Source organism: Hyperolius riggenbachi, chromosome 5, assembly GCF_040937935.1.
Source record: "Hyperolius riggenbachi isolate aHypRig1 chromosome 5, aHypRig1.pri, whole genome shotgun sequence".
NCBI classification, from domain to species: domain Eukaryota; kingdom Metazoa; phylum Chordata; class Amphibia; order Anura; family Hyperoliidae; genus Hyperolius; species Hyperolius riggenbachi.
In genome coordinates this window covers 446,828,562-446,846,612 of record NC_090650.1, presented here as the reverse complement: position 1 = coordinate 446,846,612, position 18,051 = coordinate 446,828,562, and the positions used below count along the sequence as shown (strand labels likewise).

At 48.0% G+C, this 18,051-nt stretch overlaps 1 protein-coding gene across 1 annotated transcript in view; it reads left to right on the top strand.

Annotated features, from left to right (window-relative positions):
• The first annotated feature begins 6,123 nt into the window (after window positions 1-6,123).
• The window catches only part of LOC137519274 (fucolectin-like), a 35,094-nt gene continuing 23,166 nt past the window's right edge, over window positions 6,124-18,051 (top strand). The window contains exon 1 of the mRNA XM_068238184.1: window positions 6,124-6,188. The gene's annotated coding sequence lies outside the window, so the exon portion shown is untranslated. The remainder of the gene's footprint in view (window positions 6,189-18,051) is intronic.

Sequence of the window (18,051 nt, the reverse complement as noted above, 5' to 3'; positions counted from 1 at the left end):
GCACATGTACATGCCTTTTGTTTTTTTGTTGCAGCCGCACTGCAGCCAGAAAAATTAGGCAGGCATGTACACGCACCAGAAAAATTAGTATAGCGGCCGCTGCTAACAGCAGCCTTAAAAATTCAGGAACCCGCATGGAGTCCTGGACCCTGTTAGTGGTGGCGGAGAAGGCAAGCGGCCTGCAGGCAGAGATGCTGTGTGCGGGGACTGACTTAGTCTTCGGTCGTGCAGTAGCCCTCCGGGATCCATGCCTCATTCATTTTGATAAAGGTGAGGTACTGAACACTTTTGTGACTTAGGCGACCTCTCTTCTCAGTGACAATGCCTCCAGCTGTGCTGAAGGTCCTTTCTGCAAGGACGCTTGCGGCAGGGCAGGACAGAAGTTGTATGGCAAATTGGGACAGCTCTGGCCACAGGTCAATCCTGCGCACCCAGTAGTCCAAGGGTTCATCGCTGCTCACAGTGTCTACATCCACACTTAAGGCCAGGTAGTCGACTACCTGCTAGTACAGGCATTGGTGGAGGGTGGATCCAGTGGATTTAGCCTCATTGGACTAAAGAATGTCCGCATGTCCGACATCACCATGAGATCACTGGAGCGTCCTGTCCTTGCCTACGTGGACATGGGAGAAGGATTACTGGCAGTGGTACCTTTATTGCATTGTGCTGTGACATAACCCTTATACGCATTGTAAAGCATAGTTGCCAGCTTGTTCTGCATGTGCTGCATCATTTCTGCCTTCAGGTGAGCTGGTAACATGTCAGCCACTTTGTGCCTATTCCGAGGGTCTAGTAGCGTGGCCACCCAGTACAGCTCATTCCCCTTGAGTTTTTTTTATACGGGGGTCCCTCAACAGGCTGGACAGCATGAAAGACGACATCTGCACAAAGTTGGATCCAGACGTACTCTCCATCTCCTCTTGCTCTTCCTCAGTGATGTCAGGTAAGTCCTCCTCCCCCCAGCCACGAACAATACCACAGGGACGTTGAGCAGCACAAGCCCCCTGAGATGCCTGCTGTGGTTGTTCTTCTCCCGCTGCCTCTTCTTCCTCCACAGAAACACATTACTCAACACCCGAGTCTGACTCCTCTTCCCCACATGACTCTTCGTCCTCCTACCCCCTCTGTGCTGCCGCAGGTGTTGAGGAAACATATGGTTCTGATGCAAATTGCTCCCCCAACTGTTCCTGCCGTAACTGTTCTTCTTCACGCTCCTCCACAGTTTGATCCACCTCTCTACGCACGGCACGCTCCAGGAAGTAAGCGTAGGGGAGCAAGTCACTGATGGTGCCTTCACTGTGACTCACCAGGTTGGTCACCTCCTCAAACGGCTGCATGAGCCTGCACGCATTTCGCATCAGTGTCCTGTCCAGTTCGGGGGCCAGAACATTCCCATCTCCCCAGATTGTGTCCTTCTACTGTAATTGTACAGGTACTGGGTGACGGCTTTCTCTTGTTCTAGCAATCGAGAGAAAATGAGCAGGGTCGAATTCCAGCGAGTCGGGCTATCACATATCAAGCGTCTCAACGGCAAGTTGTTTCTCTGCTGAATGTCCGCAAAGCATGCCATGGCCGTGTAAGACCGCCTGAAATGCCCACACAACTTCCTGGCCTGCTTCAGGACATCCTCTAAACCTGGGTACTTTGACACAAATCTTTGAATGACTAGATTGAGCATATGTGTCATGCAGGGTATATGTGTCAGCTTTCCCAAATTCAAAGCGGAAAGGAGATTGCTGCCGTTGTCACACACCATGTTGCCCATCTCCAGCTGGTGCGGGGTCAGCCACTCATCCACCTGTTTGTTAAGAGGAGCCTAGAGAGCTGCTCCAGTGTGACTCTCCGCTTTGAGGCAAGACATGTCTAAGATGGTGTGACACCGTCGTACCTGGCATGCAGCATGGGCCCTGGGGAGCTGGGGCTGTGTAGCTGGAGAGGAGATCGCGGCACCAGCCAAGAAGGAGGAGGATGACGACAGCGAAGAGAATGTAGCAGGAGGAGAGGAGGTGGCAGGAGGCCTGCCTGCAAGCCGTGGAGGTGTCACAAGTTGGTCCGCTGCACAGCCACGTACTCCCTGCTTGCTATCGTTCACCAGGTTGACCCAATGGGCTGTGTAAGTAATGTAGCAGCCCAGACCGTGCTTGGCAGACCAGGCATCCGTGGTTAGGTGGACCCTTGACCCAACGCTGTGTGCCAGAGATGACATCACTTGCCTCTCCACTTCATGGTACAGTTTGGGTATGGCCTTTTTAGAGAAATAATTGTGGCCTGGCATTTTCCACTGCGGTGTCCCAATGGCCACAAATTTACAGAAGGCCTCAGAGTCCACCAGCTTGTATGGTAACAGCTGGCGAGCTAACAGTTCCGCCACGCCAGCTGTCAGACGCTGGGCAAGAGGGTGACTGGCAGACATTGGCTTCTTCCGCTCAAATACTTCCTTCACGGACACCTGGCTGCTGTGGGCAGAGGAGCAGGAACCGCTCAAGGTCAGAGGCGGAGTGGAGGAGGGTGGCTGTGAAGGTGCAAGGGAGAAAGCGGATGAAGACGATGCACCTGAAGGAGGAAGAGGAGAAGGAGGGTGGCTTGTCTTTTGGGTGCTGCTTTTCCTCTGGTGCTCTTCCCATTGCAGTTTGTGCCTTTTCTTCAGGTGACTTGGTAAGGCACTTGTCCCTACGTGGGTATTGGCCTTTCTATGACTCTTTTTTTGCTGTCAGAGACAACAGATGGCTTTTCTCCGATCTGAGGCACACATACTAAAAAATGTCCAAACCGCTGAGCCCCCCTGGGGTGATGGCACTATGGGGACCTCAGCAGCTGACGTTGATCGGCATGTGTGCTGGCTGTCCATAGGTGGCGATACATGGCGCCGGACACTGCCACGAGCTGTTTCTGATGTCGAGCTCCCCCTGCTTCTTTCAGCAACTCGTCTCCTCCTACTCCTCTCTGACTCCCCCTCTGAACTGTCCCCTTGTTCATCTCCTTTATCAGAAACCTACAGGACACAAAAGGGAGAGAGCTCTGTCCTTGTGAGCTTACAAGCTAATAGATTAGGGAGAGCAGGCCTTGGGTGGTAAAATGTAGAAATCCTTCTCTGATGCTTATCTGCGAAGGTGCAAGGTCAGCGCGTACACGCAAAAACGGCGCCCGAAAACCTGATATCAGAATATTAGTACATTTACAGATATTGTACTATTTCAGTGCAAATGATGATAGAAAAATATTGGTAAAAAGTAATAATAAATAAAAGTAATAATAGTTTACTTCACCTATATACACTGCATTTCAAATTAGAAGGATCCCACTTTATAAATCAATATCTTTTTCTGCAGAGTTCCCTGTGTGGGACAATGAACTGACTATTTCATACCTCCCAATTTTTTGATTTTTGAGATGAGAAAGAGGGACACTTAAGCCACACCCATTCCACGCCCCCCGCCACGCCCCTAGTCACGCATATCATAATGATTTCATAAGAAAAATATGTTGTTTTATAATTCAAACCACACTGGTCCTTTCTATCCTGCTTCATTTTCCTTCATATTAGCATTTTAAAATTAATAATATATCAATTTAAATAATGGGAATAAAGTTTAGAGTCAATCACATTTTTTAGTAGAGAAATATAAATATTTACATAGAAAGAGGAGCAAAGTCCTGAAAGAGGGACAAATGAGGAGGAAAGAGGGACTGTCCCTCCAAAAGAGGGACAGTTGGGAGCTATGTTATTTATCATGTGCAGAGGCGTATCTAGAGGGGTGCAGGCATGGCTTGTGCCATGGGCGCCATGGCTGCCTTCTCCACCCTCATGCTTCAGCACCATACTGAAGGATGCCTCTCAGGCATATGTACCTGCTCTTATACTGGAGGACATCTCTCACTACCTATACTGGGAGGGTCTACTTATACTGGGGGGGCACCTGCCAAATCTATACTGAGGGGGCTAGTTATAATGAGGGGAACCTCATTACCTATACTGAGGGACTACTTATACTGGGGGGATACCTCTTACTACTTATGCTAAAGAAGGCTATTTATACTGGGGAGACATCTCTAACTACATATACTGGGAGGGCAATGTAAACATTGGTCTACTTATACTGGGTGAACTACCCTTTGGCTACCTATACTAGGGTGCTACCTCTGGTTACTTTTACTTGGGGGTTAACTCTAGCAACCTATACTGGGGTGACTTGTATCATTTCAAGAAAATAAGCTGTTATTATGGGACAAGGTGGTTTGATGGGGTAAGGGGGGGGGGTGCAATTTCAGTGTTTGCCATAGGCGCTATGTCACCCAGATACGCCCCTGATCATGTGTGGTCATTGTTGTGCCTTCTTATTGACAAACAACATTAGGCCTGGAACCCACTAGCAGCACTTTTCTAAATCTTCTATGTGATTTTAATATGATAGAAGGTGATAGACCTTCCTCATTACTTCCAGAACTTGCAGCCATGTCACTCTGTTGCAGCATCTCTCCATCACACATGCCTCCTCCTCTGCTACTTACATTCTATGTTGCAGAACTGTCGTCAGGAACGAAGCAAGCGGAGAGGCAATTCTCATATTTCCGGATTCACCTTTCAGATACGTATTTAACGCCAGCCGGAACAAACGATCGGCTTGGCGCCCCGGCACTTGCCCCTCTACAGAAGCACCTCAACTTGACCTGAGGAAGCGGTTTGAACCATGAAACGCGTTGTCCTAAGTGCTTTTATTAATAAAATTATCAAATCCTACACTGAGCAAAGTCCTTTTGCATAAATTTATATCGAACACACTACAAGGGCGCCTCCTTTCCTTTTCAAAATTACGACTTAGTATCACCCCTATGGTGGGGTTCTTCACGACTACCCAGAAGTGAAATCTTTTTTCTAAGGAGCTGCGACCGATCTTCTCAAAGACCGAGTGGGGACGGGACTTCCCTACATGCCATACAGAATGGTTGCCTCAACAGCAACCTACACTTGTGAGTATAATTACTACTCTTACTGTCTAACCACGTACCGGAAGATAATACACCATAAGGGCTCCTGGTACGCATACGTTAAAAAAGGGCGTCAGGAAAAAAGGGCGCAGGGTTTTAAACGATAATCATGAATAACGTTTAAAAAAAATTTGTGCTATATTTCGTTTAAAAATAATGTTTTATAAAGTTATAAATCATTAAATAATGTGTATGAAATCTGCAATTTTAAAAACGTTAATCTTCCCTGTTTAAAAAGTGAAATTTATAATAACGTTTTATAAAACATTAATAAGAATTTTACTAAAGCTATACCTAACCCTACTCTTACACAGAACCCTCCATGTACCTATCCCTAACCCCTAGACCCCCCTGTTGGTGTCTAAACCTAAGACCCCCCGTTGGTGCCTAAACATAAGACCCCCCTGTTGGTGCCTAAACCTAAGACCCCCCTGTTGGTGCCTAAACCTAAGACCCCCCTGTTGGTGCCTAAACCTAAGACCCCCCTGGTGGTGCCTAAACCTAAGACCCCCCTGGTGGTGCCTAAACCTAAGACCCCCCTGGTGGTGCCTAAACCTAAGACCACCCTGGTTGTGCCTAAACCTAAGACCCCCCTGTTGGTGCCTAAACCTAAGACCCTCCTTGTGATGCCTAAACCTAAGACCCCCCTGTGATAAGCATTAATAACGTTTTTAAAAAAATATGGTGCAGTTTTTCGTTTAAAAAAAAAATAAAAAATTGTACTGTTTTTCGTTTAAAAGTAATGTTTTAAAAAAATATTGTACTGTTTTTCGTTTAAAAATAATGTTTAAAAAATTATAAATCATTAAATAATGGGTAATCATGAGAAGCAGTTATAAAACATTAAAAGTCTCCGGGCGCCGCTTTTAAAACGTTATTTTTCTCCGGCGCCCTTTTTTCCTGTTGGGCGCCCATTAAACGATATTTATTATGGGAGTGAATGGCGGCGCCCTTTTTGTCCACCTGCCTCATGCGCCCAAATTTCCTGCTTCCTCCTGGTACCCCTGCGGTTTCTTCTTTTTCTTTCTGTACTTGCTACAGCCCTCAATTCTCATATTTGCTTTGGACGCCCATTCTGGCACGGTTCACCAAACAAACATCTGACTTCTTTTTGCTAAGCCAAGTGGGAGGAGCTAGGGCTACCACAATCTATAAATGTTTAGCCCCACTCCATAGCACACAACCTGCAGGACGCTGTCCAGGTAAGCTCCTCACTTCTTACATCAAATCAAAGATAGTCATTTTACTTTATTGGCAAGACCAAGATTCATACAGGCATTGCCAAGAAATGAACGGGCATGGAAGGGGGAGGGGGACAGTGGCTAAGCAGTCTGTGGACATTTGTAGGTTTACTGATCATTTATACTCCTCTAAGTCTGTGCCATGCTGTGCCATGCATACCAGCCCTTCATGTATGTGTAATATCTGTGATCGGTTGATGGAGAATAAGTTTAAAGTATTTAGTAAGAACACTTCTGTATCCTCGCCTTGCAGAGCTGCAAGTACTGATCTTCTGTGTACAATTTACTTCTCCTTTCACTCTAAACTACAAGATATTTTATAGCACTGACATCTTCTGCAGCACATTACAGAGTACATAGTCATGTCACTGACTGTCCTCAGAGGAGCTCACACTCTAATCCTACCATAGTCATAGTCTAATGTCCTACCATATTATTATTATTATTATGTATTTATATAGCACTGACATCTCCTGCAGCACATTACAGAGTACATAGTCATGTGACTGACTGTCCTCAGAGGAGCTCACACTCTAATCCTACCATAGTCATAGTCTAATGCCCTACCATATTATTATTATGTATTTATATAGCACTGACATCTTCTGCAGCACGTTACAGGGTACATAGTCATGTCACTGACTGTCCTCAGAGGAGCTCACACTCTAATCCTACCATAGTCATAGTCTAATGCCCTACCATATTATTATTATGTATTTATATAGCGCTGACATCTTCTGCAGCACATTACAGAGTACATGGTCATGTTACTGACTGTCCTCAGAGGAGCTCACAGTCTAATCCTACCATAGTCATAGTATAATGTCCTACCATATTATTATTATGTATTTATATAGCACTGACATCTCCTGCAGCACTGTACAGAGTACATAGTCATGTCACTGACTGTCCTCAGAGGAGCTCACACACTAATCCTACCATAGTTATAGTCTAATGTCCTACCATATTATTATTATGTATTTATATAGCACTGACATCTCCTGCAGCACTGTACAGGGTACATAGTCATGTCACTGACTGTCCTCAGAGGAGCTCACACTCTAATCCTACCATAGTCATAGTCTAATGTCCTACCATATTATTATTATTATGTATTTATATAGCACTGACATCTCCTGCAGCACATTACAGAGTACATAGCCATGTCACTGACTGTCCTCAGAGGAGCTCACAATCTAATCCTACCATAGTCATAGTCTAATGTCCTACCATATTATTATTATGTATTTATATAGCAGTGACATCTCCTGCAGCACATTACAGAGTACATAGTCATGTCACTGACTGTCCTCAGAGGAGCTCACACTCTAATCCTACCATAGTCATAGTCTAATGTCCTACCATATTATTATTATGTATTTATATAACACTGACACCTTCTGCAGCACATTGCAGAGTACATAGTCATGTCACTGACTGTCCTCAGAGGAGCTCACAATCTAATCCTACCATAGTCATAGTATAATCTCCTACCATATTATTATTATGTATTTATATAGTGCTGACATCTTCTGCAGCACATTACAGAGTACATAGTCATGTCACTGACTGCCCTCAGAGGAGCTCACACTCTAATCCTACCATAGTCCTAGTGTAATGTCCTATCATATTATTATTATATATTTATATAGCACTGACATCTCCTGCAGCACATTACAGAGTACATAGTCATGTCACTTAATGTCCTCAGAGGAGCTCACACTCTAATCCCTACCATAGTCATAGTCTAATGTCCTACCATATTATTATTATGTAATTATATAGCACTGACATCTCCTGCAGCACATTACAGAGTACATAGTCATGTCACTGACTGTCCTCAGAGGAGCTCACACTCTAATCCTACCATAGTCATAGTCTAATGTCCTACCATATTATTATTATGTATTTATACAGCACTGACATCTCCTGCAGCACTGTACAGAGCAGTGGTGCTCAAATACCCCTTTTTAAAATTCGAGTATGGTCGAATTCGAATAGTAAATTATTCGAGGTCAGTCGAATATTCGAGTCGAATAAATTTTACTATTCGATTCGACCTCGGACTTCGAGCTCACTATTCGAGTCGGTATTCGAGCTCATTATTCGAGCTGACTATTCGAATTGGCCTTAAATAGCTTCCCAACACTTGTTTTGAGGGTGAATGATGCAAGAAACATATTTTTTTCCAAGTAACAACAGCAAGTGATTATGTGGGGATGTTCCTTTAAAAAAAAAAAAGGTGAAAAGAGAAGTTGTGTCCAGAATTTTGTTCAGTACTGTATATTCTTCTTCTTCTTCTTCTTCTTTATCTTCTATATCTTCTTCTTCTTCTTCTATATCTTCTTCTTCTTCTTCATCTTCTTCTTCTTCATCTTCTTCTTCTTCATCTTCTTCATCTTCATCTTCTTCTTCTTCATCTTCTTCATCTTCATCTTCTTCATCTTCTTCTTCATCTTCATCTTCTTCATCATCTTCTTCATCTTCTTCATCTTCATCTTCTTCATCTTCTTCTTCATCTTCTTCATCTTCATCTTCTTCATCTTCTTCTTCATCTTCTTCATCTTCATCTTCTTCATCTTCTTCATCTTCTTCTTCTTCTTCATCTTCTTCTTCATCTTCTTCATCTTCTTCATCTTCTTCATCTTCATCTTCTTCATCTTCTTCTTCATCTTCTTCATCTTCTTCATCTTCATCTTCTTCATCTTCTTCTTCATCTTCTTCATCTTCATCTTCTTCATCTTCTTCTTCTTCTTCTTCATCTTCTTCATCTTCTTCTTCTTCATCTTCTTCTTCTTCATCTTCTTCTATATCGTCTTCTTCTTCACTTATTTCTCTTTTCATTTTTTTTTTTTTAAAGAAATGCAGCTATTTTTGAGCGTAACAACAAATAGCTGGTGGCGCACGCATGTTGGAAGCGCCATTGTATGTGCTCCCTGGCAGTGGAAACACACAGACAGCAGGAGGTAAATTCAGCAGCAGGAGGAGGAGGATGAGTGTGTGGCAGCATGCAGTCAATGAGGCAGGCAGCGTGACATAATAGCCCTGGTACCTAGCGGTGATACCAGGGCTGTAAATAAACACAACAGGAGGTCCCAGACAGCGGTCGTGCAGCCCACATTGTGTCCAATACACAACTGGGACAACACAGTTTTCAACCCGGGCACCTCAGAAAAATTAAACCTTTTTTTGTAATGGTTTTGTAGTTTTGGTTTTACAACCAATTACACAGATATATAGCTATTGTTTGACGTAATAGCTGGTGGCAGAGTGGCAGCAGAAGGTAAATCTGTGTACCCTGGCGGTGGGAAACACAGACAGACAGCAGCAGCAGCAGGAGGAGGAATGGAGGAGTAATTATGTGAGCAGCTATTGTTTGGCGTAACAGCTGGTGCAGCAGTGTGGCAGCAGAAGGTAATTCTGTGTACCCTGGCAGTGGGAAACACAGACAGACAGCAGCAGCAGGAGGAATGGAGGAGTAGTGTGAGTGTGGCAGCAGGTAGGCAGCGTGACATAATAGCCCTGGTACCTAGCGGTGATACCAGGGCTGTAAATAAACACAACAGGAGGTCCCAGACAGCGGTCGTGCAGCCCACATTGTGTCCAATACACAACTGGGACAACACAGTTTTCAACCCGGGCACCTCAGAAAAATTAAACCTTTTTTTGTAATGGTTTTGTAGTTTTGGTTTTACAACCAATTACACAGATATATAGCTATTGTTTGACGTAATAGCTGGTGGCAGAGTGGCAGCAGAAGGTAAATCTGTGTACCCTGGCGGTGGGAAACACAGACAGACAGCAGCAGCAGCAGGAGGAGGAATGGAGGAGTAATTATGTGAGCAGCTATTGTTTGACGTAATAGCTGGTGCGGCAGTGTGGCAGCAGAAGGTAATTCTGTGTACCCTGGCAGTGGGAAACACAGACAGACAGCAGCAGCAGGAGGAATGGAGGAGTAGTGTGAGTGTGGCAGCAGGTAGGCAGCGTGACATAATAGCCCTGGTACCTAGCGGTGATACCAGGGCTGTAAATAAACACAACAGGAGGTCCCAGACAGCGGTCGTGCAGCCCACATTGTGTCCAATACACAACTGGGACAACACAGTTTTCAACCCGGGCACCTCAGAAAAATTAAACCTTTTTTTGTAATGGTTTTGTAGTTTTGGTTTTACAACCAATTACACAGATATATAGCTATTGTTTGACGTAATAGCTGGTGGCAGAGTGGCAGCAGAAGGTAAATCTGTGTACCCTGGCGGTGGGAAACACAGACAGACAGCAGCAGCAGCAGGAGGAGGAATGGAGGAGTAATTATGTGAGCAGCTATTGTTTGACGTAATAGCTGGTGCGGCAGTGTGGCAGCAGAAGGTAATTCTGTGTACCCTGGCAGTGGGAAACACAGACAGACAGCAGCAGCAGGAGGAATGGAGGAGTAGTGTGAGTGTGGCAGCAGGTAGGCAGCGTGACATAATAGCCCTGGTACCTAGCGGTGATACCAGGGCTGTAAATAAACACAACAGGAGGTCCCAGACAGCGGTCGTGCAGCCCACATTGTGTCCAATACACAACTGGAACAACACAGTTTTCAACCCGGGCACCTCAGAAAAATTAAACCTTTTTTTTTTTAATGGTTTGTTTGGTTTTGGTTTTGCAACCAATATAGCTATTGTTTGACGTAATAGCTGGTGGCAGAGTGGCAGCAGAAGAAGGTAATTCTGTGTACCCTGGCAGTGGGAAACACAGACAGACAGCAGAAGGGCAGTACACAGCAGCCCACTGTAGGTGTAAAATGTGTGGCTGCAGGCGACGTAATAGTCAAAGTGAACCAGGCTGGCTTAGTGAGCAGGAGCCAGGAGGTGGTAAAGGGTGGTAAGGCACATTAACGATGGTTCCGGCAGCCAGTTCATGTCCCCCTCTCGCCGACAACAGGGGCCAGGAACTCGCCTTCCACCCACGCCTGGTTCATCTTCAGAAACGTCAGTCTGTCCACAGACTTGTGAGACAGACGTGAGCGTTTCTCGGTGACCACGCCACCAGCTGCACTGAAGCAGCGCTCGGACAGCACGCTGGAAGGGGGGCAGGACAGCACTTCCAGGGCGTACTGCGCTAGCTCGCTCCAGATCTCCATGCGCTTGACCCAATACTCCATGGGATCAACAGGGGCATCGCTGTCAAGCCCGCTGTACGACCCCATGTAGTCAGCCACCATGCGGGTCAGGCGCTGGCTGTGACCGGAGGAGGATGCTGCTGCATGCATCTCCTCTCTAGTCACTGCTGCCGGAGCCTCTACAGTCCTGTAGAGCTCGTGGCTGAGAGACAGCAGGTCTGTGGGGCGCTTGCTGCTGCTGGATGCAGGCACCTGCTGCTGCCTCTGTGCTGGCTGCTGGACAGTGGGGGTGGAAGGCTGGGGGAAGGCTTCCTCCAAGCGCTCAACAAGGGCCTGCTGCAAGCTCCTTATTTGTTGCGCTGGGTCTCCTCCTGCAGGCGGCAGGAACTGGCTCAACTTCCCCTTGAGGCGTGGGTCCAACATCATGCTGATCCAGATGTCCTCCCTCTGCTTCATCTGGATCACCCTGGGGTCCCTGCGCAGGCACGTCAGCATGTGCGCTGCCATTGGGAAGAGGCGGGCCACGTCTGCTGGCACATCGACGTCAGTGCTGTCCTCATCCTCCTCCTCTGCCGCCTCATCCTCTCTCCACCCCCGCACCAACTCAGCTGCGCTGTGCTGATCCCCCTCATCAGCAGCCAGGTCAGGGACCTCCACCAAGTCCTCCTCCTCCTCCCCCTCAGAGGTGGACTGCGCAGCTGGTTGCCGCTCCTGCTGGTCCAAGGCTGCCGCTCCCTGTTCCAGCAAAGCATCGAGGGCCCTGTTCAGCAGAGAAACCAGGGGCACCCACTCGCAGACCATAGCATGGTCCCTGCTCACCATGTTTGTGGCCTGCAGGAAGGGAGCCAGCACAAAGCACACCTGCTGCATGTGCCTCCAGTCATCATCGGGGACGATGGACGGGATGTTGCTGGTCTTGTCCCTTCTCTGAGCTGTGGAAACAGTGGCCAGGGCAAGGTACTGGTTGACAGAGTGCCTCTGTTCAACCAGACGCTCCAACATCGCCAGGGTGGAGTTCCAGCGAGTCGGAACGTCAAGGATCAGCCGATGGCGTGGCAGATCCAGCTCCTTTTGCACGTCTTCCAGGCTCGCACAGGCTGCAGCCGAGCGCCGGAAGTGACGCACAACGTTCCTTGCCGTTTCCAGCAGTTCGCCCATCCCCTGGTAGGTGCGCAGGAACTTCTGCACCACCAGGTTCAGCACGTGGGCAAGACAGGGGATGTGGGTCAGGTTTCCCCTGTCTATGGCAGCAACCAGATTGGCCCCATTGTCGGACACCACCTCTCCGACTCTGAGGCCTCTGGGGGTCAGCCAAATCCTCTCCTGCTCCTGGAGTTTGGCCAACACGTGGGCTGCCGTCAGCTTGGTCTTGCCAAGGCTGACCAAGTGCAGCAGCGCTTGGCAGTGGCGGGCCTGCACGCTGCTGCTGAGGCGGGGGGTTTGGCCAGGTGTGGCGGAGGATGGCAGAGGATCGGAGGAACCCGCTGCAGTTCCCCTGACCCTGCGGGGTGGCACCACCCACTGTGTTGCTGCTGCTGCTGCTGTGCCCGCTGCTGCTCTCCCATCCTCACCCCCTTCCACCAAGCTGACCCAGTGGACAGTGAAGGACAGGTAGCGGCCTGTCCCGAAGCGGCTGCTCCAGGAGTCCATGGTGACGTGGACCCTTTCACCAACCGCGTGCTCCAGCCCTCGCTGCACATTGGCCATCACAAAGCGGTGCAGTGCAGGAATGGCCTTGCGGGCGAAGAAGTGTCTGCTGGGGAGCTGCCAGTCTGGGGCTGCACAAGCAAGCAGCGCCCGCATGTCGCTCCCCTCCTGCACGAGCGTGTACGGCAGGAGTTGGGAGCACATGGCCCGTGCCAGCAAGCCGTTCAGCTGCCGCACGCGACGGCTGCTGGGAGGCAGAGCCCTAACCACCCCCTGGAAGGACTCGCTCAAAAGGCTCTGGCGTGGCCTTTTGCTGACACGGGAATCAGCAGACACAGCGGAGGAGGCCACTGAGGACTGGCTGCCAGAACAGGCCTCAGTGTCGGCGGCAGGAGTTGCAGAGGGGGGAGGAGCAGTGCGTTTCCGCACTCCTGCTGGTGCTGCTGGAGGAGCAGGAGGGCGGGTGGCTGCTGTTGCTGCTGCTGCTGCTGAAGGCTGTGCAGTGATGGGTGTGGTGCCACTGCCAGCACCAGATGCCTTCAGCCTCTGGAACTCCTCATGCTGGTGGAAATGTTTAGCCGCAAGGTGGTTGATGAGCGAGCTGGTGCTGAACTTTAAGGGGTCTGCACCTCTGCTCAACTTCCGCTGACAGTGGTTGCAAGTGGCGTACTTGCTGTACACAGTGGGCATGGTGAAAAAGCGCCAGATTGGTGACAGAAACATCCCCCTACGGCATGGAAGCGCTGCTGCCTGTCTCCCTGTGGTGGTTGGGGGGGGGGGCTTGGGTGCGGCTGGTGGTGGTACTGGCTGATGCTGCTGCTGCTGCTGCTGAGCCTGAGACACCAGCAGGCTGTGGGATGCTGCCAATGCTTGCAATGATGCGCCTCCTTGCAAGGCCCACAAGCGCATCCTCCTCCTCCTCCTCAGAGCTGCTGAGGACGACATCCCCTGGAGGTGGTGGCACCCAGTCTCTGTCTGTCACCGGGTCATCATCATCATGCCCCTCCTGAAACATGTCCTGCTGGGATGATGACCCCCCAAACTCCTCTCCTGATGCATGGATGGGACGCTTGACTGTCGCCACAGTCTTGCTGTCCAATCCCTCCTCCCCCAAAGTGCCCATCAGCATCTCCTCCTCAAAATCGCCAACAACAGCAGACAATACCCTGATGGTGCCTGGGGTAAAAAGACTGCTGAGTGACAGGTCGGCGACTGATGGTGAACTGGCCTCCTCCCCAGGCCCTGCTGGGCGGCTGCTGCGAACAGGGGTGGTGGTGGTGGTGGTGGTGGTGGTGGTGGTGGTGAGGGTGGAGGCCTCGGATGCAGAGCTGATGGCGGGCTGCTCATCCTCCGTCATGAGTTGCACCACAGTGTCTGCATCCTTTTCCTCAATGGGACGTTTCCGACCCGGCTGGAGGAAAATGGGAGCAGGTGCTACACGCTGCTGCTGCTGTGTCTCTGCAGCGTGAGTTGCAGATGCTCCTGCTGGGCGGCGCCCAAGGCGTCCACGGCCAGTGGCTATGGGAGGAATGTTAGCCACTGACGCTGCTGCTGCTGCTGCGGAACTGTGCATGGTGGCGCGCCCGCGGCCGCGGCTTGCCACAATGCTGCTCCCTCTCCTCCTGATTCCCTTGCTGCCCTTCCCCTTGCCCAAACCGCGCTGGCTGCCACTTCCAGACATCTTCAATGTTTTGGGCGTATAGACAAAAGTTTTTTAAAAGGGCGGGTGAAAAGTGGGGTACTTTAATGGAGTGGGTTGGTTGGTGAGGTGACTGAGTGAGTGTCCCCTAGTACAATAAGTAAGTAGTAACAGTCAGGAAGTACAACTAGCAGTTACAATAATCAGTAGTAATCACAAGTAAATTTAGTGTGTGTACACTCAGACAGTGAGTGCACGCAGGCAGGAGCTAGTAGCCTATGAACACAGTGACTGAGTGTCCTAGACTCCTAGTACAGTAAGAGTAAGTAGTAACACCAGTAAGTAGAACTAACTAATTACAATAATCAATCAGCGATCAGAAGGAAATGGAGTGTGGGTGTGTGTACACTCAGACAGTGAGTGCACGCACGCAGGAGCTAGTAGCCTATGAACACAGTGACTGAGTGTCCTAGACTCCTAGTACAGTAAGAGTAAGTAGTAACACCAGTAAGTAGAACTAACTAATTACAATAATCAATCAGCGATCAGAAGGAAATGGAGTGTGGGTGTGTGTACACTCAGACAGTGAGTGCACGCAGGCAGGAGCTAGTAGCCTATGAACACAGTGACTGAGTGTCCTAGACTCCTAGTACAGTAAGAGTAAGTAGTAACACCAGTAAGTAGAACTAACTAATTACAATAATCAATCAGCGATCAGAAGGAAATGGAGTGTGGGTGTGTGTACACTCAGACAGTGAGTGCACGCACGCAGGAGCTAGTAGCCTATGAACACAGTGACTGAGTGTCCTAGACTCCTAGTACAGTAAGAGTAAGTAGTAACACCAGTAAGTAGAACTAACTAATTACAATAATCAATCAGCGATCAGAAGGAAATGGAGTGTGGGTGTGTGTACACTCAGACAGTGAGTGCACGCAGGCAGGAGCTAGTAGCCTATGAACACAGTGACTGAGTGTCCTAGACTCCTAGTACAGTAAGAGTAAGTAGTAACACCAGTAAGTAGAACTAACTAATTACAATAATCAATCAGCGATCAGAAGGAAATGGAGTGTGGGTGTGTGTACACTCAGACAGTGAGTGCACGCAGGCAGGAGCTAGTAGCCTATGAACACAGTGACTGAGTGTCCTAGACTCCTAGTACAGTAAGAGTAAGTAGTAACACCAGTAAGTAGAACTAACTAATTACAATAATCAATCAGCGATCAGAAGGAAATGGAGTGTGGGTGTGTGTACACTCAGACAGTGAGTGCACGCACGCAGGAGCTAGTAGCCTATGAACACAGTGACTGAGTGTCCTAGACTCCTAGTACAGTAAGAGTAAGTAGTAACACCAGTAAGTAGAACTAACTAATTACAATAATCAATCAGCGATCAGAAGGAAATGGAGTGTGGGTGTGTGTACACTCAGACAGTGAGTGCACGCAGGCAGGAGCTAGTAGCCTATGAACACAGTGACTGAGTGTCCTAGACTCCTAGTACAGTAAGAGTAAGTAGTAACACCAGTAAGTAGAACTAACTAATTACAATAATCAATCAGCGATCAGAAGGAAATGGAGTGTGGGTGTGTGTACACTCAGACAGTGAGTGCACGCAGGCAGGAGCTAGTAGCCTATGAACACAGTGACTGAGTGTCCTAGACTCCTAGTACAGTAAGAGTAAGTAGTAACACCAGTAAGTATAACTAACTAATTACAATAATCAATCAGCGATCAGAAGGAAATGGAGTGTGGGTGTGTGTACACTCAGACAGTGAGTGCACGCAGGCAGGAGCTAGTAGCCTATGAACACAGTGACTGAGTGTCCTAGACTCCTAGCACAGTAAGAGTAAGTAGTAACAGTAAGTAGAACTAACTAATTACAATAATCAATCAGCGATCAGAAGGAAATAGAGTGTGTGTTGTGTGTGTACACTCAGACAGTGAGTGCGCACACGCAGGAGCTAGTAGCCTATATGAACAGTGACAGTGAGTGTCCCTACGGGTACAGTAAGAGTAAGTAGTAAGTAAGTACAACTAACAATAATCAATCAGTAATCAGAAGGAAATAGAGTGTGTGTACACACAGACAGTGAGTGAGTGCACACACGCAGGAGCTAGCTAGTAGCCTATAAACAGTGACAGTCAGTGAGTGTCCTACTCCTAGTACAGTATAACTACAATACTATTAGTAAAGGACAGCAGAAATACTGGTATAGATGAGAGAAATAAACAGAGGACAGCTGCCCACAGAGGCAAGGCCCCCCTGAGGCCTAAACCTGTAAGCTTGCAGCAGCTGCCTGCAGTTCTCTAATGTAACACACAAGCTACTAACTAAAATACAATGTCTATCTAACTAACAACAATATAGGTGTATATGGCAGGTGTAGGTGAGCAAAAACGCTAGGTAAATGACCACAATAGAGCACTTGCTAAGCCAAAGCACAAAGGAGCAACTCTCTCTCTGTACAAGTCTCAGGCAAGCATGGAAAAACCGAACATGGCGGCCGCTATTTATAGGGTAGGGGCTGGCCAGGGTCCCCCTCTGTGATTGGCTGCCGTCAGAGGGCCTGGGAGCCCTCTGATTGGCTCTAAGGACATCAATCTGGGCTATGACGCTATTCGAGCTCGGCACCGAGCTCGAATAGCGCCGGTTTGCTCGAATAGCTCGAATAGTGAATGGGCTATTCGAGTGTACTCGGATAGCCCATTCGAATAGCTCCAGCTATTCGGAGCTTGAATACCGAGCTCGAATAGCTGAAAAAGAGCTCGAATATTCGAGCTACTCGAATATTCGAGCTCTGCTGAGCACCACTAGTACAGAGTACATAGCCATGTCACTGACTGTCCTCAGAGGAGCTCACACTCTAATCCTACCATAGTCCTAGTGTAATGTCCTATCATATTATTATTATATATTTATATAGCACTGACATCTCCTGCAGCACATTACAGAGTACATAGTCATGTCACTGACTGTCCTCAGAGGAGCTCACACTCTAATCCTACCATAGTCATAGTCTAATGTCCTATCATATTATTATTATGTATTTATATAGCACTGACATCTCCTGCAGCACATTACAGAGTGCATAGTCATGTCACTGACTGTCCTCAGAGGAGCTCACAGTCTAATCCTACCATAGTCATAGTCTAATGTCCTACCATATTATTATTATGTATTTATATAGCACTGACATCTTCTGCAGCACATTACAGAGTACATAGTCATGTCACTGACTGTCCTCAGAGGAGCTCACAATCTAATCCTGCCATAGTCATAGTCTAATGTCCTACCATATTATTATTATGTATTTATATAGCACTGACATCTCCTGCAGCACATTACAGAGTACATAGTCATGTCACTGACTGTCCTCATTGGAGCTCACACTCTAACCCTACCATAGTCATAGTCTAATGTCCTACCATATTAT